The 13,589-nt window shown below is 36.3% G+C and overlaps 1 protein-coding gene across 2 annotated transcripts in view; it reads left to right on the forward strand.

Annotated features, from left to right (window-relative positions):
• Window positions 1–13,589, forward strand: part of SOX5 (SRY-box transcription factor 5) — an 898,547-nt gene that overhangs the window by 132,285 nt on the left and 752,673 nt on the right. For both annotated transcript variants that reach the window (XM_016197392.2, XM_087814757.1), the window contains exon 2: window positions 6,490–6,571. The gene's annotated coding sequence lies outside the window, so the exon portion shown is untranslated. The remainder of the gene's footprint in view (window positions 1–6,489; window positions 6,572–13,589) is intronic.

Raw genomic sequence — 13,589 nt, forward strand, 5'->3', positions numbered from 1 at the left:
TTGATCTTTTCTAAAATGAGTCAGGGAGCATAAAAAATATTTTGGAAATTGGGAATGGTCCCTTTTGCACACACTCAAATGTTTTTACATCTAAAGTGAGGAAAAATTCATAATGTGGAAAATATGCCAGTGTCCTTCAAATTTGCCACTCTGTGGTAACCGGAGTAGTTGGGGGGAAAATTCACTGATACACAATGTAAAAGGACATGCTAACTTTTAAAATTTCATTTTTGGAACCTCTTGTGGGCCAGTGTCTGCAGTAATATCGGTGGTTGGGCCATTTATTTGTTATCAATTGATACTTTTGGCAAGTGGATAAGTTTAAACCCCGGTGTCCTGGTTAGATTCCAGTGTGGATGAGTGATGATATCCCATCTGCCATGTTCTTTCTTATTTTGCCTTCCTTCAGAAAATGAAGCATAACTGTATTCTCAAGCAGATTGTTGACATACTTTTGATAAAAATTAATATTTTTATTCCTCACTGCATAGCTCAGTACCATCAGACCTCAGTTCTAGGCTTACCTCTGTTGCTTGCTTATGACCTTGTGCAAGTTAACTTTATCTCTCTCAAATGTGTTTTCTATCAAAGGTGAACGATAACCTAGGTAATTGTTAAGCCTCTGTATAATTTTAACAGATTATGAATTGTTGATAGTCCATATCCACGATAAATAAAACAAATGGAAAATTTTGATCAGACTTCAGATATTTTCAGATTTCTATTCACTTTAATATGTTAGAAAACACATCCTCTCAGATATTTTCTTTAAATTTGTCTATGCAAAATAGTATACATCATGACAGAAATCTTGGTGTTTTAAATCAGTCAGGTTTTCTTTATTTTTCCCCCCTCACTAATCCCAATTAATTTCTTAGTTCTCTTTGTAGTGGAGATATGACAGCATGTGTAGTTCTAGATGGGGAAAAGACAGGAGAGTTTGGGGGAAAACAGGAAGAATATCTCACATGGCTACATTTTTTCTGATGTTTACATTTTTGGTTTGGTCCTCTCACCAATTTGCAGACTTATTCAATAGGGTATGAATCATGACATACTTCACTCAAACTGGTAAACTGATGACACCATCAGACTATGATAAATTATCTATATGTATGTCTTACCTAAAACAACCACTACAAAAGCTGTACGAAGAGACATTCAAAAACACTGTAGATAAACCAAAATTGAATTACAAAAAAAAATGTTGCACAAAGGAAGGAAAAAGAAAACAGAAATGAAAAAGAGAAAAAACAGAAACATATTGCAGATTTAAGTTCTAACATATTATTAATTACATTAAATGTAAGTGGTCAAAGTACAATGAAAAGATGTATTGTCAGAGTATATTAAAAAAATATGTCCAAAGTATATGCTGTCTATAAGAAATTCTCTTCAATTATAATGATATAGACAGGTTGAAAGTAAAAGGATGGATAAAGATATATCATGCAAACATTAATAAAAAGAAATCAGGAATTGCTATTATTAATATTAGATACAGTAGACTTTAGAGGAAAGAAAATTACCAGTGACAGAGAAGAATATTGTATATGATCAAAAAGTTGCTCCATCAAAAAGAATGGCAATTCTGAGCGTGCATGCGCTAAATCACTAAGCTGCAAAATACATGAAGCAAAAAATGACAGATTTAAAAAGAGAAACCGACAAGTTCACAAATATAGCTGAAGATTTCAGCACCCCTATTCATCAATCGATAGAAAACTAGATACAAAATCAACAAGGACATAGAAAACTCAACATCTGTAACCAACAGACTCTAATTGATGCTTCACCTAATAGCAGCAGGACACACATTCTTCTCATGTCACCATGGAACATACACCAAGACAGAACCTATGCTGAACCAGAGACCACTTCTCAACAAATTTAAAAGAATTAAAGTCATACGGAATACAATCTTTGACCACCATAGAATCAAATTAAAAATCAATAACAAGAAGGTAACAGGAAAATCTCTGAACACTCAGAAACTAGGCAGCCTACACTATGAATAATCCACTGGTCAAATAGGAAGCCTCAAGGGATGTAAAAATACACTGACTGAGTGAAAATAAAAATACAACATTCAAATTTGTGGATCCCAGATAGAGAAGTGCTTAAACGGAAGTTTATAACATTAAAGGAATACATTAGAAAAAGTCTCGAATCAATCATCTAAGGTCCCACCTCAAGAAATTAGAGAAAACAGAGCAAGCAGAAGGGAGGAAATAATAATAAGAGCAAAAGTCAATAACATTGAAAAGAGAAACATGATCAATTTTTAAAATCTGGTTATTTGAAAAGATTGATAAAATTAACAAACCTCTAGAAGACTGACAAAGAAAAAAGAGAAAAGAGACAAATTATCAGTATCAGGATTGAGAAAGTGTTTATCACTACAGACAACTCTACACCCATAAATTTGACAATTTTGATGAAATAGACCAATTCCTCAAAAAACACAAAGTACCACAACTCATTCAATATTAAATAGATCATTTGAATAGTCTTATAACTATTAAGGACACTGAATCTGTAATTTATAAACTTCCAAAAAATAAATACCCAGTCCCAGATGGTTTCACTAGAGAATTCTAACATTTAGAGAAGTAATGCCTCCTCTACACGAGCTAATCTAGAAGTCTAGGCGCCAAACTCAGACAAAGACAATACAAAAAAAGAAAGCTAGACACTGTATTCCTTCATGAATACAGACCCAGAAAGCCTTAACAAAATAGTAGCAGACAGAATTCAGCAATGTATTTTTAAAAATTATAGACCAGGACCGATTGGGGATTTCATTTATTCCAGGGACTCGAGGCAGGAAAAAAACCATCGTCGTGATTCCTCATGTTAGCAAGTTAAAGAAGAAACAAGCACATGGTCCTATGAACTCATGCAAAAACCAAACCAAACGAACAAAAAACCACATTTAACAAAATTCAACACCCATTCACGATAAAAAACACACACACACAAAAAAACTCAGGAAAATAGGAACAGAACTTTCTCAACTTGTCATAGAATATCATTAAAAAAACACATAAAAATCTACAACTAACATTACTCTTAATTATGTGAGACTGAATTCTTTCCCCTCGGATCAGGAGCAAAGTCAAGAATGTCTGCACTCAACACTCTTATTCAACATCGTGCTCAACTTTCTAGGCAGTGCAAAATATAATAAAAGTTAATTAAGAGCATAGAGACAAGAAAGGAAGAAATCAAACTGTTCCTATTTGCAGGTGACGTCATTACTTATTTAGAAAATCCTAAAGAATTAAAAAAAAAACACACACAAAAAACCTTGTGAAACTAATAAGTGAATTCAGCAAAGTAGTTGGGTATAAGATAAACATACAAAAATTAATTATATTCCTATATAATAGCAATAAAAATAGCACTAAAATTAAAAATATAGTACCATTTGCAGTCACTCAAATAATTAAATATTTAGGTATAAGTTTAATAAAACATATATAGGGCTTAGATGATGAAAGCCACATAATAATGATGGAAGGTCTAAATAAATAAATACATCACTTTCGTGGACTGGAAGACTCACCATAGCAAAGATTTCACTTCTCCCCAAACTGATATATAGGGTTAGCACGATTGCTATCAAAATCCCAGCAAGATTTTTTTTTGTAGATAGAGGCAAAATTATTCTAAAATTTATATGGAAAGGCAAAGAAATTTGAATAGAAGAATAAAGTGGGGGAATTAATCAACCCAATTTCAAGATCTATTATATAGCTACATTAATCAAGACTGTGTGATTGGCAGAGGGGTAGACATGTATATCAGTGGAGTAGAACAGAGAACCCAGAAATTGACCCACACATATATTTCTGACTGAGTTTTGACAAAGATGCAAAACCAGTTCAATTGAGGAGACACAGCCTTTTCAAAGCATGATGTTCGAGCAATTGGACATCCATAGGCAAAACATAGAGCTTGACCCGAGTGTTAATTCTTATACAAGGATTAACTGAAAATATGTCAGAAACTTAAATATAAAACTTAAAGCCATAAAACTTTTATGAAAAAAGTAGAAGATCTTCATGATCTTGGGCTAGGCAACACGTTTTCATCATTATACCAAAAGCATCATCCATTGGAGAGAAAAAATGGTAAACTAAAATTTATCAATATTGAAAACTTTATCAAATTAAAAAAATTATAAAAATTAAAAACTTTTTAGGAGGGTGAAAAGACAAGCTACAAACTGGGAGAAAATATTTGCAAATCATTTATCTGACAAAAGACTGGTATTAGGAATATAAACTTTCTAAATGCTATGGTAAAAAAAAATAAATCCAATTAGAAAATAGACAAAAGGCATGAAGAAACATATCCTGGGAGAAGATACTACAGATATAAAATAAGCACATGAGAAGATATTTGACATCATTGATCATTAGAAATCATTAGGAAACAGCAGACTGGCTAAAATAAAAACTAGGGCCCCCACCAAACTCTGGCAAGGATGCCCTCAAACTGGCTCACTCAAGCACTGCTGGGGGGGATGTGAAACGGGGCAGCCATCCCGCAAAACAGTTTGGCAGGTTTTTAAAGAAAACCGAACATACTCCTCCCATACAACGCAGCAATTGCACTCCTGGGCATTTATCCCAGAGAAAGGAAAACTTACGCTCACACAAAAAACCTGTATATGAATGTTTGTAACAGCTTTATTCATAATAACCCCAAACTGAGAACATCGCCGTGTCCTTCAGTGAGGGGATGATTGACCGATCCCACCACAGAACACGACCCAGCAATAAAAATGAATGAACTGTTGATGCGCACGCCAACCTGGACGAATGTCCAAATCCTTACGTTGAATGTAGGATTTCACTTTTATAATATTCTTGAATGACAAAATTATGAATAGATGAATGGTTTTCAGGGTTTTTTAAGTTTTATTTTCAATGACAGTTTGCATTCAGTATTAATCTGTATTCGTTTCAGGTGTACAGTATAGTGGTTAGACAATCATATACTTTACAGTGTCCCCCCCAATATTTCTAGTACTCACTTTGACACCATACACAGTTATTACAATATTACTGACTGTACTCCCCGGGCTGTACTTTACGTCCCCGTGACTATTTTGTGACTGCCAATTGGACTTCTTTTCCAGCCAGTGCCCAGTAAGGAGGGGGGAGGGGGGGAGGGAAGTGGGCTGGCTCTGAAGAGGTGGCATGCGGGATTCTTACGGTGACGGAAGTGTTCTGTACCTTGACTCTATGGGGGTCATTGTCTTGGTGTTGATGCGGTACTAGAGCTTTGCAAGATGTTACCCTTCAGAGAAAGTGGGTCAAGAGGACACGGGACCTCTCTGTGTTAATTTCTCACAGCTGCGTGTGAGTCTACAGTTACCTAAAACAGAAATGCTTACTTTAGAAAGAATAGAACGCTCTAATGGAGTCAGATGAAACCCAAGGCCTTCCCTCGGCCCTTAACAACCTCATTCGTTTCCAGCTTCTCTCCCGCACATCACGCTGCCTGCAGCCACAGTGGTCTGGATGTGCTTAGCGAGCTCTCCCCACAGAGCCTTGGTACAACAGTCCCCCCATCCACGGGAGACATTCCGAGACCCCAGATGGATGCCTGAAACTGGAGAGGACTGAACAATGTGCATACTATGTTTTTTCATATATTTCAGATATATATATATCTGTGAGAAAGTTTAATTGATAAATTAGGCACAATAAGAGATTAACAACAAAAACTAATGACAAACTAGAACAGTTCTAACAATGTACTGTAACAAAAGCTATGTGAACATGCCCTCTCTCAAAATATTGTGCCGTACTCACCCCTCTTGTGATAACCTGAGATGGTATGATGCCTGCGTGGTGAGAAGAGCCTGCAATTTAAAACTTATGAACTGTTGATTTCTGAACATTTTTATTTAATGTTTTCGGACTGCGGTAGACCACAGGGAACTGAAATCGCCAGCAGTGCAACCTTGGGTAAGGGGGCGCTGCTGTACCCCTGTTCCCTCTACCTGGAAAGCGCCTCCCTCTGGCTCCGCCTCATCACCCTGGTCTCTGCTTCAATGTCACCGTGAACACTCTATCTGAAGTAGCACCCCTGTCACAATCTGTGTCCATACCGGGATTTATTTTTCTTCTCTCATTAGAAACAGATTGAATATTTTTTAAAATTCCAAGTTCCTAGCATGGGAACCTTAAATTTCCTACGATTCCTCTCTTCTATGTGTTCTGGGATTTGGAACATTTGATTTCAAAAACAAACTGAACAGATTCACTGTTTTCTTTTTTTCTGCTGATGGCTCCTTACCTGTCTGGGTGGAATTTAAGGGTCTATAGTCCTATAGATGGTGTTTATTCTGTCATGCTCCGTTTATTACCATCCGCTGGTATTCCCCAAATAATTAAAGTTTAAAAGAGTTGACCTTGACTCCACATGCCATGAATCTGCCTTTAAATGACTTAGCTCTTAATTTTCTTCTAGGCTTTTTAATCAGTCCACGGTGTAAAGACATACTTCAAGAGGGTCCTTAGAAGTCTTGGACAAGCCTCCCCGCATGTGGCAGGTATGTCTCTGTTTAGACACTGAGTGTGCATGAAATGTAACTTTATTCTTTTGTAGATGAATATAAATTATATTTAGATTCTCCCTTTAACCATTTTGCAACATTCTGAGATTGCATCCAAGTTATAGGTGAGTTTATGAGGCACCAAGCTTTTGAGGGGCGATGCACCTGCTCCTTGGCTGACTGAATGGAGAAAGATGCACGATTCAAAGAAATGAAAAAAATACTTCAAATATTATACTTTATATGATAAAATATAGCCTGTTCTCTTTCAAGTATCTACCATGTGATTTTTAATCTTTATAATGGTCCTGAATCTCTTGTGTTAAGGATTTGACATTTGAGGAAAGCAGATGTATTGATTTGCTAGAGCTGCTGTAACAATGTACCGTGGACAGGGGGTCTTAAACGACAGGAATGCATTGTCTCACAGTCCTGGGGGTAGACGTCTGAAATCAAGGTGTCAGCAGGGTGGGTTCTTTCTGAGGGCTGTGAGAGAAGAATCTGCTCCAGCCCTTCTTGGCTTGTAGATGGCATTTTCTCCCTGTGTCTTTACATCGTCTTTCTTCTGTTAGTGTCTGTCTCATGTCCAAATTTCCCTTTTTTATAAGGACACCAGTCATATTGGATTAGATCCCATACTAATGACTTCTTCTTAGCTAATTATATCTGCAATGACCCTATTTTCAAATGTCCTTTCTGAGATGTCAGGTGTCAGGACTTCAACATGCGAATCTGGGGGAAATACGATTCAACCTGTAACACCAAGGTTCATAGAGGCCCCCTGGCTTCAGTGTCACACACAGGCCTTGAAATGCCATTGCAGGGATTCTGCACCACAACTGTGTGACTCTAGAGCTTGTGTTCTTTCTGCTGTACTACTTTTCATCTGCAGCAGCTCTTGAATGCAGGCCTGTGCAAGGAGGGGAACACTATCTTTCCTTCAACAACCAAAGCAGGCTGGGCGAGGCATGGATCCCGTCAGGAAAGGAACTCTTACTTAGACATAAGGTCGTACCATTGCATATACTCAGAATAACTCACCTTATGCAAAGGAGAAACAGGAACATATTTGGGGGGAGACCCAGTCCACTACCATCATACCATAGGCTAAAAAGTGAACTTATACCTGAACTAGAAGTATAGATTATGCCAGGATTCAAATAGGTCTGAAGCTACTAAAAGGGTGTCAACTTGAGCTTGTGTGGCCTCGTTCCCATGTCTTGTGGTTTGGCATTTTTGTGCTCTTGACTTGTGTTTATATCTAAATAGGCCACGTGTATGCTGTCTGCTTCATGTAGGGTGCATTTAAACAATGTGAGCTAAAACAACATTTTAAATCATGCAAAAAAAAAAGGGGGGGCGGAATCTCTGCTATAAAGTTCCTGTAGGCATTTACTGGATAATGATGATGATAGCTCTACTAAAAAAAGGGAAAACATGTTCAGCTTCAATGAGGATTGTATTTAGGAGAATTATCAGATTATTTTGAATATTTTCCTTTTTAAAACAGTTTTTTATTGCATCCTTGTGGGAGATAGGCATTATAATAGTGATTCGGAAAAGTGGTTTTGTGCATAGGAACAGAATTTGAGTCTTGTAGTAGCCATCACTGTTTTGTTCCAGATGGTAAAGAAATTTTATTATATTTTTCAGTTAGTGCTTGAAATATATACCTATAGAAGTAAGTCCATTATAAGATTTTTCTTGCCAAAATTCTAATAGATGTTCACTTACCCAGAAATATGTGTACTGAGAAATATTTAAGAAAAATACACTTTAATGAAGCTGCACTAATGATATTTATTTAGCTAATTGCGTACAGGGATCTAAACATGATTCCAAGTGAAGTAGACTGTTGGCCATGTAAATAAGCTTCTCACAGGTGTGCAGAGCTTTGAGAATTAGACAGCAGAGCTAATGAAAATCAGAGTATGCCTCAAAGAAATATTTTATTGTAAATTAGATTTCCCATTATAAAACAAATACAGCTATATAACAAAAATATTTTAAAATAAGGGTAAAAAATTGCTAACAATACCAATAAGCAAAAGCAATAAAAGTAACCTTTTCATATATGTGTTTCTCTTTTATTATTCGTTTGCTAGGTTGAGGATTCCTGAGCACTTACTTAATGCAGACACTTGGGAAATAAGGAAGGCTAGGACAAGGCTTCTTCCCAGAAGGAGCTTTTAGATTACCAGGGGCAACAGGGAATGAGGCCTTATAATAGGTGATAGGTGCAATACTGCAGGACTGTGGGCCACAGAGCTTGCTTTCAATTCTTGTCAGGCCTGGGAAAGCTTTATCAGGTAAGTTGGGATAGAAACATGTGAAGAAATCTGTTAGCCAGAAAAGAGAAGAAAGTACATTTTAGTTTGAGGAAAGAACATCTGCTAAGGTATGAGAGGCTTGAAATAACATCATACAGGAACTGTAAATAATGCCTCATGTCTGTAACAACAGAGAGTGAGGTTGGAGAAGTAGGTGGAGGTGATATCATGGAAGGATTAGTGCCAGCTATCCTATTGGCAAGACTATCCCATGGATAGGAATATGTTTAGAATATGTTTGGGAAGGAATATGTTTAGAATTTTATTTTAGAAAAATTAATCTTAAGCATTGTAATTGGCTAGATGGCTTAGAAATTACAGACCTTAGGAACTTACGGTTTGGTAAGGAAATATATATATATATATACACACACATGTGTGTGTGCGCGCACGCGTGCATGTGTGTGTGTATGTGCCAAGAAACCGTAATAAAATTTCAATAAATGAAGCTTGTTTTGCATGATCATATATTTTTATAACATTTTGCAAAAAATATGAGTTTTTAACTTCAATCAGCTGTGAGGAGTACTTTTGCTTTCTATATTACTGCCCCTCTGTTATGCTTCTCTTAATGTTGGCATTGGTGACAGATTTTGTATGTGCAATTTTACCTTCTTATTTTTTAAAAGGGCCCCCAAATTGCATAAGCTTAGGCCTCACTTTGCAGACCCATCCCCAAGATGATATTGCAATAATCCATAAGAGAAATGGTAGGCTCTTAAACCAAGATAGTAGCTGTAGAGATGAAAAAGAAAAAGATGTGGAAGACTAATGGGAGGAATTATTGGCCATGCTGTTGTGAGGGAAAGGATAGTTCCAAGAATTTTTGCTTCTATAGTTTGGTGAAAGGTAGGGCTGTTAACGGGGGAGGGGGGTTGGGGGGTTAGGGCAGGTCAGTATTGTAAGTAACAGTTTAGTGAACATCTTTATGTGTGCGTATGTTTCATAATTTGAATTTGCAAAAGTGGATTTTCTGTATCACAGTGTATAAATATTTTGATGGATTTTTTTGGGTCTATAACCAAAGTCTTTTCCAGATAGGTTGTGCCATTAAACACTGCTACAGTTAATGTATAAATGAGTTTTCTTGTCTACTCCCACTAGCATTGGGCATTGTAATTTTCAAACTAAATTATTGGGTAAAATCAGTACCTCCTTTCCATTTTATTATTCTGAGGTGAGATAATTACCATCCATTATTGTGAGCTTGCCATAGGAATCTATTTTCAGGGGTGGTTATTGTGGTCTTTACCTAGTAGTGATTTAGGGAGCATTAGAAGTTAGTTGTAAATCTTTTATGTAAGTAGTTACTTTATATACTCCAAATGCATGCATACATACCTATAAGAATGGACAAAAGTAGTTTAACAGTTGTAATACAAATAAAAATGCAATAATAAATAAATAATAATATAAGAATAAACGCTGTGTTTCCCGTACTCAAAACTGTAAACCTACTTTGCCAACCCCTGTTTATTAGAAAGGCAAGTAGTAGGTGGGGCTAAAACAATTTTGTAGATTAGGTGGTTTTAGACCAGGTATCAGCAAAGTTCTTTTCTGCTACGGACCATATAGTAAATATTTTAGGCTTTGTAGGCTAGGAGATGAAATTGAGACTATTGTGTAAATACTTTAAGAGGGAAAATTTTTTCCACAAAATTTTTATTGACATAGCTCAAATTCTAATTATGATAATTGAGTAAATTTTTCATAATAGAAGTCTAGTAATGAGAAAAATGGAATTCTTTTGCGGGGAAGACATTTCATTTAATTGTAGTTCAAAGTTAATGTTTTCTAGCATCAAATTGATTGTAAATGTTTGTGTGTTTTTTTAAAATATATCTTTATTGATTTCAGAGAGAGGAAGGAAGAGGGAGACAGAAACATCAATGATGAGAGAGTCATTGATCGGCACGCCCCCTACTGGGGATCCAGCCCGCAACCCTGGCGTGTGCCCTGACCATGCCTTGACCAAGCCCTAACTGAGAATTGAACCACAATCTCCTGTATCATAGGTCGATACTCAACCTCTGAGCCACGCCACCCGGGCAAATTGATTGTAAATGTTAATTCATTAAGCCATTCTCCTTTCACAGGGAGTGAGCTGAATTTGGATCACAGGCCATACTGTGCCAACCCCTGTTTTAGACAATGACATTTAAAAGTCATTTTTTCATTAGGCTTTGTTAAATGTTTTATTTGATAATTAGTTTCAGTTCTATTTCATACTTTGCCTGAGCCTGTGGCAACCTACAACTTGCAAAACACCCAAATGCCCAAATGCACGGGGGTGGGGTGGGGGGTGGTGGTGGTGTGTGTGTGTGTGTGTGTGTGTGTGTGTGTGTGTGTGTGTGTGTGTGTGTGTGTGTTATATGTGTGGGGGGCATGGGTAGTTTTACTCTCCACTGCCAATGGTATTTTGGGATATATCTGGGGTAGCAACACCGTTACAATGAAACATTTTGTCCATTTAGGTTAACAGACCAAAGAAGTGAAACAGGAAACTAGGCTTGGCAGGCCCAAATTTGGTCATGGATTGGAATGACTTTGAACGTTGCCTGTTGTTGACTTTGAGTTGGCTATAATTGGTTCTGTTCATTAATGTCTGTTTCTACAAACTTTGGAAGCTTTGTTGTTGCTCAGCAACATTCCAAAATGTCTTAATTCTTCCCTAACCCTCCCTCACAAACTTGACATCTTAAAATATATTTTATCGCGTTCACATTTCATTTGCTAATGGTTTTGATGGCAAGGCTACTGAGTTCCTATGGTTTCAAGAAAGAAAAGAAACAAAATGGAAAGATATGAAAATTTAAAAAGCTAATGAACAGGTCACTGCACCCACTTGAGAGATGGGGCTGTATATCTCCAAAGTTTCAACTGGAATTTGATTCCTAAATCTAAGACCACTTTTTTCTTTAAACTCTTAATGAATGGTTTGGGAAGCCTTTTAAAAGTTGGATAAGTTCAGCTAGAGTATGCTGAATTATGGATTGGATTTCTTAAGAACTGAGGATTGGATGGAAAGTTGATGTTTTATTTTTGTAACAATATGGTACAAAGAATTGTTATCTTTCTAACACATAATCAAAGACAATTCAAATGAATAAACTCAACATGAAACCTTATTTTAAAAAATATTAAAGTTTTCCTACATTACTGGTATGCAAACTATTTTTACTTAATATTTTGTTTAATGGGTAAATATGCTATTATGTATTTATACAACAACCATACCTATGTGTATTTTTTAGATATAATGTGTTATTAGATTGCAATTTTTTTCTGAGAGTGAGCACAGGAGAAAATTCCACCAATAATAAATTTTAGGAATTACTTTCTTCTTTTATTTATTTCCATGGCCCTTTGGAAAACAAAGTTCCATAGTCTTGCTGCCAGTGGCTAACTCAGCCTGCTCTTCTCAACCATTATCTTATAATTTTAGCTGCTGAAATGTGACAACTTAAAAAAAATCTTTAGTTCCACATTTTGTTTATACTTTAGATACAAAAGGTCTTTCTTGTTGTTGTTGTTTTTAGAAAATTAGTTATAATTTCAAGAACAAAATTTGCTTTAAACACCATTCTTTTTTATTTTTCACTGAATTCTCCAATTATTGTTAATTACCAGTTGGAATCACTGTGTCTTAAAATAAATTCTTTTAGTAGATACTTATAATCATAATTATTGACGAATATCTGATATTTGTTATTTATAAAAACATTTGTTCAACTAGAAGACTAGTAAATTATCTTACCAGAGGCAAATGTAAGCTTTAGGGCCCTTCTCTCTTGTGAGTTCCTTCCCAGGTTTGGGGAGAAGCTGTAGGCAATGTGTTCAGTTGATCACATGTTTTGTAAAATTTGCAAAGTAATCTATTTTAATTGTAATCATTTATGGCCAGTGCCTCTACTTTGGCCTTTCTCCATTCCTTCCCAGTTTGGCAGTGGCTTTGGAGAGGCTATGGGTTTGTTTTGGTGTGTGGGGGGTGGGAGGTCCACCAAAGGGTAAGTCAGACTGGGATATAGTGATTTTAAATGAAGTGAGATGGAGGTATGTTGTTTGCTAACACTTCTATGTATAGTGAAGCTATTGATGATGTTCCATTTTGCCAATTCACTGGAGCCTTGTGACACATAGGTGGGGAACCAGAGGCCATAATGTCCTATGGACACGTTCCACAGCACTGACACCTGACACATGTGGGAGAGGGAGAGACACTAGATTTGAAACCCGCAGAGCCAGAATCTACTCTGTGGAAACCTTTCTTGTTATTAGCTGAGTGATGTTATAAACAGAGGATATGGTTTGTATCAGTGCCCAGCCACAGTAGCAGTTCTCCCCTGTCAGAGATTTCATGACTAATGCAATTAATATTATTATTACCTCATCATATATATATTTTTTTGATGGATATTACATAAATAGAATTTCTTAGATACCTGTGTTTTTAGGGCACAAACTTGTAGCAATAATACAGCAGCGAGTACCACTATGTGCGTGCAGTGGCATGTTTTCTGAATTCCAATTATGCATAATTATAAATAACTTTTGATTAATTAAACTTACTAGATGAAGAAATGGATTATCTTTCTATTTTCTCTATAGGAAATAATATTTACAAAGAGGCAATCAAAGAGTATGCAGTCAACAACTGTAGGGGGAAAAGCGTTAGAGAGGTGTGG

The sequence above is a fragment of the Miniopterus natalensis genome, chromosome 2 (assembly GCF_054644295.1).
Source record: "Miniopterus natalensis isolate mMinNat1 chromosome 2, mMinNat1.hap1, whole genome shotgun sequence".
Taxonomy (NCBI): Eukaryota; Metazoa; Chordata; class Mammalia; order Chiroptera; family Miniopteridae; genus Miniopterus; species Miniopterus natalensis.